The following is an 11,863-nucleotide window of genomic DNA, read 5'->3' as shown; positions in this document are numbered from 1 at the left end:
TTCCATCAGCAACCAGGCATTGATTGTACTAAGACATTTAGTTTAGTGATCAAACATGCAATAGTCAGATTAGTTCTAGCCATTGTAGTGAGCTTTAATTGGCCTATGAGACAGTTAGATGTATCAAATGCCTTTCTCCATGGTTATCTCAAGGAAGAGGTTCATATGCAACAACCTCTAGGCTACATTGATCAATCCAAACCTCAGCATGTTTGCAAATTACTGAAGTCTCTTTATGGCTTGAAACAAGTTCCTTGAGCCTGGATTGAGAGGTTTACCTCACAATTGCTCTTCATCTTGGGTTTGTAGCTTCTTTGGCAGATACTTCTTTATTTGTATATCACTTTGGCCCTATTGTTCTCTATCTTCTTTAGTATGTTGATGATATAATCATCACTAGCAATGTTCCTACTCAGATTTCAAATCTTGTTCACGCTCTCAATTCCAACTTTGAACTCAAGGAACTTGGCCCTCTTAATTACTTTCTTGGAATTCAAATAACTCCTACTAGGTTTGGTCTCACCTTGTCTCAGTCCAAATATGCCTTTGATGTTCTACACAGATTCAATATGCATAACTCCCAGCTCTGTAAAACTCCATGTTGCCCTGTTACAAGTCTTACTCCTACCACTGGGTATCTTCTCACTAATCGAACTACTTATAGGAGCATGGTTGGGGCTTTACAGTACCTTACCTTTACTAGACCAGACTTGGTATTCAGTGTTCACCAGTTATGTCAATTCATGCTGATAGACCAAAAATGTATTAACCCCTTTGGTAAATTAATCAATTAATTATCCAAGTTAATTAATTAAGTCAATTTAACATGCAATAGCGTGGTAGCATAAACAAATCACCAAATAACTAAATGCAGTGGAAAATAAGTTTGACACAGGTGATTTGTTTACGAATGGGGAAAACCACCGAGACAAAACCCCATCAGGTGAATTTAAGGTCACCACTCTTGAGAATCCACTATTATCAATCACAAGCAGTTACAAGTAAAAAGAATCCCAATACCCAATACCAATCTACAGTTGAACCTTACCCTAATACCCAATTGGACTTGTATTATAGTGGCAATCTCTCCTTTCAATGCACGAATCCTAGTACGTGACTAACCAATGATGCACGGATCCCAGTACATGACTAACACACCAACTTGAGGAAGATTGTTGGTTGCAAAGTTCTTCAGTTCATCAACAGTAAAGATCAAGAAGCTCTTTGGTCATAAAACCCTTGGCGTAAAGACATAGTAGCTTCTACAGAGAATATGATGAACTAGAGCAATTTTTGTCTTCGGTTACAATATGCATGTATTATTACTTTGCATCACCTTACATCCTTGTGACGGTTCTTAAAATAATCCTTATATATGTTTAGGGTTGTGAGAAAATAAACCTTACACAAATACTCAAGGATATGCATGTAATCAGATCTGGAAAACCTGATTTCGTAATTCTCGACAGATACAGCTTGTGTCGAGTTTCTGTTGAGTTTCAGAAGTAATTCTTGGTAGAAAGGATTCTATTGAGACTTCTGTCGAGCTTTAATGAGCAGCACATTCTTCACTTGTTTCTTTGTCAGATTTGCATGACTTCAATACTAAACATGAACACTTGTTTCATGAAATAGTAAACCCATTCTCGATCTACCCAATTACAAGTAAAGTGCGTTTTATCAAAAGATTAGTCAATTACATCAAATATGTCCCTAACACATGCAATCTCCTACTACTACCCACTTACAAGCTACAAAGAGAGTAATTCGTTATGTTAGATGTACCCTTACTCATGGTGTTCACCTTTCTTGTGGACCTCTCACTTTATCTGCCTTTACTGATGCTAATTGGGTAGGGGATCCATTTGATAGGAAATCTACTACTGGTTTCATAGTGTTTTTGGGGTCTAATCCTATCTCATGGTCATCTATGAAGCAAACCACGGTTTCCAAGTCCTCCATCGAAGTTGAGTATTGTGCACTGGCCACTACAGTTGTTGAGCTTTCTTGGCTTAGAACATTATTTCGTGAGCTTCATCTTTTTCTTCATCATATTCCATTTCTTTGGTGTGACAATGTCTTTGCCATTGCTCTTGCTTCCAATCCAGTGTTTCATGCCCGTGCCAAGCATGTCGAGGTAGATTATCACTTTGTTCAAGAAATGGTTCTTTGCCGCGATCTTTGTGTTCGATTCGTATCTGGCAAGGTCAATCTTGCCGATATGTTTACTAAACCTTTGGCTGCTCCTCTCTTTCTTTTCTTCAAAGACAAACTTATGGCTTGTTCCTCCCCCATTCGTTTGAGGGGGGATGTTGAAGATGATCAGGTAATCGACACCATTAAGCGATAACATGTGTATCAACTAATTCAAACGATGCGTTTCATCAGAAGCAATCCTAACTTAGGCACACAGAGCATTTCATCTCATGCTAGCAAAGCAATAGTTAGTTAGTCTTCAAGAAGTTAGTTACGACACGAGTTTGAGCAGAAAATTCTGTTTTGGTTGTTAGAGGATTTTTCTAGAAGATATTTAGAAGTGATCTAAGATTTTTGGATTCTTTGGTTGAATATATATATATATATATATATATATATATATATATATATATATATATTTGTGTAATGTGTAAATTTCTCATATAATGAAAATATCAATTTTCTCTTTCTCATAAATCTCTCTCTCTCTTTACCCCTCCCCCCCCCCCCCCCCTCATTCTCTGAGTATTTGCCTTAGAATCTTCAATAGCTTTCTTATGATTCACTTACAAAAGCTTAGCTTTTCTTCAAGGTTATAGAACCAAACAATTTATTTGATTATTATTTGATTATTGACACATCTATAATTTAATATGAGACCCAACTATATTTCTTTTTTCATGCTATTGGATAAGAAGCTTTCATGGCAATGCCACAAAGTCCTTCCTTAGCAGCAATGTCCCTTTTCATCCTTATATAGCCACCCTCACCCCATCCTGTGCCCCATGAATTTTTCACCAGCCAATACTTAGTCCCATTAGTATCAATACCATACCTAACCGTTGTGACACCATGATCATAGGCTTGTACCACATTTGCTAGTGAAAATGCCACTTGAATAGAAACGGAAAGCATCTTCACCAACATCAATGGTGACTGAGACTAGTTGGTTGGCTAAAGCCTACAACAAAGCCTTCTCATCATTAGTAGGCACATCTTTGAAAGCTCAAATTTGTGCTAAAACACAAGAGTTTGTTCAGACCCCCAAATAAAAATTACGGCTAGATTGCTCTTACTCTAACTTAGAGTAAGTGCGGAACAAGAGTAAATGAGCACAATGAATTGATAACTCTACCTTAATCCATATTCATCCATCATCAATAATAAAATGAAAACTTAAAGAGTAGGGAAGAGAGATGCAAACACAAGATAACACCAAGACGTGTTATTGAAGAGGAAACAGAAGAACTCGGCGAAAAACCTCTTTGTGACCCTTCTAGTCGAAATTGATCCACTAGAGAATAAAGTTGGAGTACATACACGAATAACAAAAGACCCTCCAAACCTAGTCTACCCTATGTACTTGAGCCCTCCAAGCTTCTACTACCAACGGACTTCTCGGAGTCTTGTCTTCTCTAACTTTCTGGATCCCGCAATTCAGCCCAATTGCATCTGCCAATGAATGACTTCTTCTAATACTTCCTAGCAACACTAAAATCTCACTTTACACTCATAATGGGTATGGTAAGTGTTTGGACTAGCAACCTCTCAAAGATCTAGAGATGAAGAGGTAGGAGTTGAGGAAAACCACAAGGAAATGTGTAGATGATTGTGGGTATAACAATCTCTAACTCTTAAGAGTATTTTTTAGGGTTTTCTCTCTGAAAAACACTCCTTACAATTTGTGGGTAACTAAGGTATATATAGTGTGGGTAAAGATTTGGTAAAGCAAAACACAACTTTTTGCCAAACAGAAACTTTTGCGGGTTCTTTGCGGGTTGACCCTTCTCTCGAGATAGTCGCAAAATTGACAGCCTAGCATGACTCTTCATCTTCCAGTCATGTGCTCTACAGTGGCCTTCTCACGGGTTGCTTATCGCGAGCCAGTCGTGAAATCCACTTATTCAACTTTTGAAGCTTGATTCTTCATCGATCTCTCACACTCATCCCTTACAAATAAACCTACATACATACAGGGAAAATGATTGAAGAAATTACAATCAAATTTGGCACGGAATTAAAGTCAACACAATATAGTTGGAAATCACAACTTTACACTTCATAACTAGTTATTATGGCTGAATGATCAGTTGTCTTCTTGGGATTACAAGTGCCACCCACTCCCTCATTGGGGTAATTGGCTTCAGTTATGAGTCCAAAATTATGTAGGACAAATTGGAAGGCATTGTCCATTAAACCGCCTTCACAACCTTGGTCTTTAGTGTCACAATCCACAAGTTCTTGCTCAGATAGAGAAGTTAAATTACCAGTTTTAAGCTGGTTAATCCCTTCCACAACTGCCACTGCTAAAAATGCCCAGCAACATCCTAAATAACAAAATGAAAGTGACCAATTAGCAATTTAGCATTACTATGATATAATCTATATATATAATAGTAGGTGAAGTTGAGAGAAACTCAAATTAGAATTCCAAATTAGAATTCCAATTTCGCGCCATGTGTCTTAAATTATTTATTCTCAAAGAATTTTTTTTTTTTAGAATATTCTCAAAGAGTTTTATTTCTTAATTTTAGAATTAAATGTGCGATCACATCATGAATATTCATCCAAGTGAGTTTTTAAGTACAAAAACCAAAGAGTCTAGAATAAATGAGTCGTAAAAAAAAAAAGTTTTCACAATAATAATAAAAAAAATATGGACAATTTACATTTTATACCTAATAATATCCTTACAAAGTTTTTTAAAGAGTTAACAAATTATAAAAATGACTATCAATAGTATTTCAATTATATATATGAGAATTATATTATGTCTCTTATTGTATATCTTTAAGTGTATCCATGCATATGCATGGGGTTATAAACTAGTTATTATAAAAATCAAAATAGACGAAGGCACTTAATTTTAAGGCACTTAATTATTACATTTTAAAAATACGAAGGTCCAAAATCGATCATCTTAAAATTGAGAGACCAAAACCGAACATACTTATATTTGAGTTTAAAAGCACAATTTACAGTAATGATTTATAAAAATCAAAAGAGAGAGTGAAAGAATCTATTTGCTCTTATAAATGATCACTTACCACACGATCCTTGGTCTTTGATAGGAGTCACAGCACCCTTCTGTCTCCAGTCTATAGAGGGTGGCACATCAGTCACATTCCCATATCTAAAAGATGTAGCTTTTAAGGAGGTGTGCACTACTTCAGAGGATTGCATATTGTAGCCATTAAGCATAGCACGATACTCCTCATTTGTTAGGTCTGCTAATTTGTTTACATTCAATGTGTATTTTTGGTCCAAGCCTTTGTTAAAAGCTTCTATCCATTCCACATTTTTCTTGAATATCATATAGCGTCTCTCTTTTTCATCCATGTCTTTGTAAATGCGTCCATGTTGAGCCATCCATTCCTCATGCTTTGTCAACATGTTTTGCTCATCAAGGGGGCGGCACAACACTTCTGAGGTACCAATGGCCAACATTAAGAGAGAGGCCAAGCAGAGGAAATAATTTAGGCTTGCATAAGCCATGGTACCAAACCAAAGTGATATGTTAGTGAGTATAGAGGTGGATCGATCTTTCAATGCACAACAATTCCAAAATGGCCATGGGATTTATAGGCAAGGATTAAAGTTGTAACACTAATTTGCATTTTCTTGAGAATGCTGGAGAGGGACCTGCCATATACTACGTACCTTGGAGGATGTTTTGCTTAGAAAACCTCGAATATTTGAAAATTGCAATGCAGTATGTCAAAAGAAGTCCTCTACTTAGCGTGTAAGCTGTTGCTGTTACTTCCTAATGATCAAAAGGCTAAGTAAATGACATTTCCTATAAAAAGATATCATGTTTTTTGATAATTGATATTGTGCTTTTGGTTGGATCATTAATATTAGTTTATAATATTCATTCATTGGTGTGATTAGATTTTCTACTATAGTGACTAGGTTCAAAGGTCCACATGATAAATACTACAGTACTAAATATTTTCATTTTCATGTGTGTTTATAAGTTTAAGTTATACATTGTGTAATTTTTTTAGACAACTAGTAAGTTGTCCGTGCAATACACGGATAATGTTGTAATGTTTTATGTAAAATTTTTTTTGGAAAATATTATACATATATTATAGCATATTTATTATAAAACTTTGTTAGTAATGAGTTCATCATAAAAAGTAACAATTTTAAATTGCACACTGAAAGTTCAAATAGTGTATAAACCACCCTTGAACGTTTAGACCCCCAAATACAAAATAACCAATTCAAGCTTTATGACAAACAACTAGTGTGCGGAAAATAAACATAAGTTATAAACAGAATTGGAAATCAATCTAAGCCAATTATAAATCACATCCACAGTTGAAAAGGGAAGGAAGATGCAAACACAAGGACAACACACGATATGCTATCGAAGAGGAAACCGAAACTCTCGGCGTAAAACCTCTCCGCCGCCCTCCAAGCGGTAAGTAATCCATTAGAAAATGTAGTTGGGATACATGAACAGTAATAGACCCTCCAAGCCTAATCTACCCAGTATACTTAAGCCCTCCAAGCTTCTTGCTCCAACGAGGTTGCCCCGAACCTATTTCTTTTCTAGCTTCCCGGATTCCGCTACTTGACCATAGCATCAACCAATGTAGATTGGTTCCTTCCTAACTGCTTCCCAGAACACCAAACAGTCCTCTCACAGTAATGGATATGGTGAGAAAAGGTTTTGGTAAAAATACCTCTCAAGGGTTTAACAATGGAGAGGAAGAAAGTTGAGGAATTTGAATAGTCTCTTATGTGAAGATTGTGGATGAATCAATCTTGTATAACACTAGAGTTTCTCTCTCAAAATTCTCTCTGGAAGCTCTCTTTCTTTTATGGGTATAAGGGGTATTTATACTAGGGTGAGAATGGAATGTGAAGAGTCAGGTTTTTCAAAACAGGGCTGGTTCGCGGCTTGGCCTTGTGGCTTAACTGAGTCGCGAGTTCCAGCCGCGAGGTATCTGAATGGCCAATTGTCCTATTTTGTCCTACAGTGCTCCAGCTAGCATGACGCTTCAACTTCTGGCATGCTTGGCACGTGTGCTGCTTCTGGCGGCTTGAAGCCGCGAGTCACCCGCGAGATCAAGTCGCGAGTCTCTGTTTTCTTGCACACTCTTGAGCATTTCAACGCTCTATCTCACTCACTACCCTTACAACAATCCCACATAAATACAGGGTTACTAAATGCTGAAATACAAGCAAATTTGGCACGGAATGAAGCCAACAAGATGGTTGATTAAATTTAACCTTACAATCTCCCCCTTTAGCTATTCTGTGACAAAACCCTAAAACAGACTCTAGACTTAACATGTGAGTTGGGAACAGTTGAGCAAAACTCACTCACACCTAACTTTAGAAACTGTGATGTTCTTGAATCATATGAACTTGAAACTCCTAAAACACAACAATACACCATGATCATTGTATGCAAAAAAGCATGAAATGCATATGAAGCAGGCTATATGTGATCAAGCAAAGATGAAGTTAAGAAAAAAACCATGGCTTGATCAACAAAGCAATCACTACAAGGTAGTGACCACAATGCTCATTCACACTTGGAATGAACATTTGAACAAACAACCTACAAGGGCACAATACACTAAGTATTGTGCCCAATACACTAAGTATATGCACAATACACTAAGTATATGCATCTAGAAACAATCCTACAAGGGCACAAGAGTGATAGTACTTAACAAGAAAATGCATGACATTTAGTTAAAAGTATTGATTTAAAAAAGTATAAAAAGGCTGCATAAAGCATGGTACAGACCATAAAGCCTACAAATAAAGAACATAAACTCTAAAAGCTTACAAAAGCAACATGAGTACAAACCACAAAATACTGAATATAAACTTAAACAATATAAACTAAAAGTGCTTAAAGTTTCTCCCCTTCAGAATGATGAGAAGCTGTGATGCACTTGGAACATATATACTTGTAGCCTGAAACACTTGCACAAAACATATTAGACCCTCAAGGTAAAGCAAGTAATAAAAGGACAAGTATAATATAACAAGTAAATTGCGATCAAATAAACATGATGTGAAACATGTGAGCAACTTGATCATACACTAAAACAGTCATATAGAAATGACTACAATAATCACATAGCAAAGCAAATGATCATCTGAGCACACATTCAATGAAGCATAATAGCATAGGGATATATGCATGTCTAAAGCACAAACATGATGCAATGAGAACAACAAAGTATAACTCAAAGCACCATAAAGCCAATAAGAAAACAAACAGAACAAAGTTTTCTAGTTAACACAATGTCTTCTCTCCCTTGGTGTATACATCTCCCCTATGGAATATCTCTTCCCCTACAAATGTGCATAAGAAATAGAATTTCTCCACCTAAGGATGTGCACAAGAGTCATATAGAAATGAGAAAACTCTCTAGTATACTCTCTAGAGTATACTCTCCCCCTTTTTGTCAGGAATAGACAAAGGGTCAAGGAGAAAAGAGGGCAAGAGATGAAGGAACGAACAATGATAATGATGCATGAGGGGTGCGAGATGAATGAGAAAATGAAGCTCAATCCTAAGACAAAACAAAGTACTACAAAGTATAAGGTAAACATGATATGCTAGGATGAAGAAACAAGGTATAGACCAATACATGACAAGGGTAGCAAGGTGTGTGCAAGAGGTGGCTATATGCAATGCATGACCAATGCATGAAAAATGCACATGCGAGGCAAGGTGTGTTAAATACACAACTAATGAACCAAACATGTTCCTAATGAGGAAACATGAGAAACCCCAAAGTTTGGTACTCATCGAAGTCCAAACAAGCGAGAAAATACCTAAGAGACATTTTATCAAACACCTAGCATGCACATTATGAACAATAATGTGAAACAATACATGAACATCATGAAATCCACCCTTAATACATGTTCTTTCTGCACAAGGGGCCAACATCCAATGCAAATCAACAAAAGAAACCAATCCCATGAAAAAATTTGATAAAAATTAAGTTTTCCCAACCCTATGATAAAAATCCCAACCAAGAGTACAAAACTCTCCAAAACATAATCTAAGGATCAAAAATAATAAAAAGAGTTTATAATTACCTTAGAGATGTTAATGGAATGAAAAACCATTCAAATTGGTTGGGTTTTGATGTAAAAATATTGAAAGAGGGGTTTTAGAGAGGATGAGAGAGGTTTAAAACAAGTTTTCCATAAAAAGCCCTTTAAAAAGCTATTTCTAGGCGTTTCGCGATTGGGCGAGTCTCGAGGTACAGTCGCGAAAATTTTCGCGAGTCTCGAGTGAGCCGCGAGTGAGTCGCCAAAACTTCTGGATGAACTCGCGACTGGGGTTTCGCGACTGGCGAGTCGCCAACTGAGTCGCGAAAAACTCTGACACTTGTTTTTCAACATAGAACATGTTTAAAACAATGAAAAATAAAGTAAGCACTATACAAGAACACAAAGAGTGATAAAAATCACTTCCAAAAACATATAAAATAATCAAAAATCTTTTTGGATTGAACCATATATAGTTGAGCACACACACAACACATTTAAACAAGTACAATCGAACAAATGAGTAAGGCATTCATTGAACATTAGGCATGTGTGTTGTGTGTGCGTATCAAATGTAGAATAATCCTTAGTCAAGAATGAAGCTTCAATGATCAATTCAATTAAGTCATACACAACTCGTACTAAGTCAAGTGGTCTAACTCAAGTATAGAAATGAACATATATGACCTCCCATAAGAAAATGATTACATAAGATTGAAGCTTTTCATTTGGCTTCTTACAATTCATATCATTTAATCATTTTGAATCAATACAATTCATTTTGAGCAATACATCTCATTTTTGAGATTGATGCCTGAAATTTTTTGATATTTCAATTTGATGAACAAGCCTTTGGCTTTTGGGCATTAAACATTTTCAATACAAGTCGCTTTCCCTTTTTCCTAGTCAACTACTAGTATGTGCGACGACTTTTGCAGCTCATTATCTCTTTTCATTTTTGAGATTTACATTTGTTGAGCTCTTTAAGCAAAAACAATAAAAAGTGCGAGAAGATATGTAGGCACAAGTCTATGCAAGTATCAAAACCACCAAGACTATTGACCAATCATTCATGACAAGCTTGAAGATCGATTTACAACAATCACACATAGATTTCAAGATTTTTCCCACAAAGGAATAAGTGCATAAAGAACAAGCTAAGCTCGTAAATGCACAAAGCCATAAGTACAAAGGTACAAGGCAAAACTTACATGTGATATATGCTCAAACATATACGATCAAACTTTTTGAATTTTTCACTTTTTATGTAGTTTTGGATTTTTTACTCACACAAAACTTAAACATAAAAGTAAGATAAAAAACAAAACAATGCATACAAATAAATGCAAGATGCAAAAAATGCATGAAGATATGACATTTAATGCAAGAGAGGTCCTACAAAGATCGAAAGAATTAGATCAAGGACCAAAATAGCAAAAACTCAACCATAGGGATACTTCCTCATCCAAATGGAACGATTGTTTGGAATGAGTGTCTCAAGAGAAGTGAGACAATGGTTGGAAGAATGAAAACCAGAGATGCACATAGTCAAGGAGTTAAGAGCATTAAACATTTTCTTTAACAACATGCTATTTTCACTCAAAACCGGTTTACTCTTTTTAGCACAATTTCCAAAAAGCTCAAGTTTTTCTTTTCTTTTGATGTTTTGAAAAACATAAAAGTTATAGCATTGAGGTCTTAGATGACCAAAGGCACCACAATGGTGACAAACAATGTGTTTAGGTCCACTAGGCTTTTTGGGAAAGGATCTAGCAACATGGTTTTGTTCCATCTTCAACTTATGACATTGAGGCCTTATATGACCAATCACACCACAATGGTGGTAAGTTGGAACAAACTTAGATCCATCCAAAGCCTTAGGTTGAGACCTAAATGGAGGTTTTAACTTAACAACCTTTCTCTCCACCCTTTGGTTTCTTTTGTGTGGAGGAACGTACACCGATTTGTCCTTAGAGGTAGAACACACAATAGGCACAAGATCAGGTACCACAATATGATTGCAACAAATATTATCATCTCTTTTATCAATGGATTCAGCAATCAAACACTTGGCATGCATCTTAAGAGATTCATTTTCACATTTTAACTCATTAACAAGTTTGTTAGGCAAAACAAATTTGTAAGACAAAACAAGTTTAGCATCCAAGTCCATATTCAAACATTCAAACTCTTTTAGCTTTTCAAGAGAATTTTCAGCAAGTTTTTTCTATTTCTCAACCAATTTGTTGGATCCATTGAGCTTAGCAATCAAATCATCCTTTTCACAAAATAACTTGCTCAAATTCTTTTGAAACTTCTTAGCATTTTTCTTTAAGAGTTTGCCATTTGGAATATCAACAACATCAAATGATTCATGCAACATAGCATCACAATCATGAACATTCACACTCATAGATGCATTTTCACAAACACATGACATGCTACATTTATCATCAACCAAATCGTACAAAGAGGCATACAAAGCACAATCCATGGCAAATAAATACAAGGGGTCAAGGATCACACTTAGGTATTTAAACCACAACAAGTATACCCGCTCTGATACCAATTGAAAGTTCAAATAGTATATAAACCACCCTTGAACATTTAGACCCCCAAATACAAAATA

At 35.9% G+C, this 11,863-nt stretch overlaps 1 pseudogene; it reads right to left on the bottom strand.

The window, feature by feature from the left end:
• Positions 1 to 2,874: 2,874 nt before the first annotated feature.
• Positions 2,875 to 6,074, bottom strand: LOC126725982 (senescence-specific cysteine protease SAG12-like; annotated as a pseudogene).
• Between the last annotated feature and the right edge of the window lie 5,789 nt (positions 6,075 to 11,863).

Source organism: Quercus robur, chromosome 5 (assembly GCF_932294415.1).
Source record: "Quercus robur chromosome 5, dhQueRobu3.1, whole genome shotgun sequence".
In the NCBI taxonomy this organism is placed as follows: domain Eukaryota; kingdom Viridiplantae; phylum Streptophyta; class Magnoliopsida; order Fagales; family Fagaceae; genus Quercus; species Quercus robur.
Note: the sequence above shows the minus strand (reverse complement) of the source record. Positions and strands in the feature narration are given on the sequence as shown.